At 35.9% G+C, this 1,661-nt stretch overlaps 1 pseudogene; it reads left to right on the top strand.

Annotated features, from left to right (window-relative positions):
• The first annotated feature begins 993 nt into the window (after window positions 1-993).
• On the top strand, window positions 994-1,178 carry LOC118594349 (annotated as a pseudogene).
• The last annotated feature ends 483 nt before the right edge of the window (window positions 1,179-1,661 follow it).

The raw sequence follows: 1,661 nt of genomic DNA, 5'->3' as shown, positions 1-1,661 counted from the left end.
TTAGAATATACATTGATATATGAAAGTGCTTTTAATTAGAGATAATTAGAATAATAGTCTATATTTAAAATAATTACATACTGAAAGATGAATATAAAATGATGAGAACTTGGCTATAAAATTTTAACATGAACAGTATCAAGGCATAATAGTACCTTGTCTTTATGAACATGCCTCCTTGCTAATCTGTCTTCCTACCACACTTGCCTTTCTTTTGTCTACAGTAGAAGAAATTCTCCCAACCTTATAGGCCTTGGTTTAGCAGGCACAGAAAATTCTATTGGAGTTATATCTCTATGGCAAAGTTACAAACATAAATTCTATGTTGAAATGAAACTTTGAAGAAACAGATCCCCTGAAGTATTAATGTTTAGTTATAGATAGCTACATATTTAATGTGTGACAAGTCTGAGTGATTCTCTCACATTAATAACAGTTAAAAGGAAATAAAGCTGCAAGGTCTACCTAAGAAGAGATGCCTTCAGTATGAGCTAAGTAGTGGGAAAATGAAATACAGATTAAAACATAAGAAGCCCTCTTATTCTCAATTAAGTTAGGAAGGTTTGGGTTGGGGATTTAGCTCAGTGCTGTCTCACTGTGGTTCCGCTTTGCATTTCCCTGAGTATTTCATGAGATCGTCTACCATTTGTATATTTCTGAGGAAATGTTTAAATACCTCCATTTTAAACATTGGGTCAGGCATGAAGGTACACACCTTTAATCTCAGCACCCTGGAGGCAGAGAAAGGAGGATCTCTATAATTTCCAGGCCAGACTGGTCTACATAGGGAGTTCCAGGCCAGTCAAGGCTACATAAAGAGACCTTGTCTCAACAAAACAAAAATGCCAACAGCCAATAAGTGAAAAGATAGATAAAGAAGTAAAATTGAGCTGTCTTTTTATTGTTGAGTTAGTTATAAGTGTGTGTGTGTGTGTGTGTGTGTGTGTGTGTGTGTGTGTGTGTGTGTTCTGGATACAAGTCAGTATGATGGAGATACTTTCCTGGCAGGGGAGACATTGTAACAGGAAGGTAGCTTTCCTAGGGTGAAGCTCACCCATTGCACGTAGGATGAGAATTAGGCTGTAGTGAATCTATCTCCTCTATGTTTTTCCCAAATAAGGGAAACTGGATCGCATAATTTGTGATAATGGGGGACTGCATTCCCAAAATCTCCCCTAAGGGAAAAAAAATCATCAGTCATCACCATAGCAAATTAAAACAATGCAGACATTTTGGAAAGTAAGTTGGCAGTATAGATAAGGAGGAACAAATAAGTTTGTAATTTTAATTTACCAACTTAATTGCAGGAAAAACAAGGAAATAGCTACAAGCAATAAAATATTCATCTATGCTTTATTCATAATAGAAAAAGAGGAAAGCAGAAGGACCCTGAAAAATACCCAACTATTTAATAAATGTATGCTGTAATACATTCATTTGGTATAGCCTGCAGTTGGTATAAATAATAGTAGGGAAAACTGGAGAGAAACATAGACTGCCCTACAGTGGGCAAAACTGTAACAGAATATATATATATAAAATTTATTTATTTTTTCCAGAGCTGAGGACCAAACCCAGAGCCTTGCGCTTGCTAGGCAAGTGCTCTACCACTGAGCTAAATCCCCAACCTCAACAGAATATAATTTTACAAAATGTTTTTC

The sequence above is a fragment of the Onychomys torridus genome, chromosome 12 (genome assembly GCF_903995425.1).
Source record: "Onychomys torridus chromosome 12, mOncTor1.1, whole genome shotgun sequence".
Taxonomy (NCBI): domain Eukaryota; kingdom Metazoa; phylum Chordata; class Mammalia; order Rodentia; family Cricetidae; genus Onychomys; species Onychomys torridus.
Note: the sequence above shows the minus strand (reverse complement) of the source record. Positions and strands in the feature narration are given on the sequence as shown.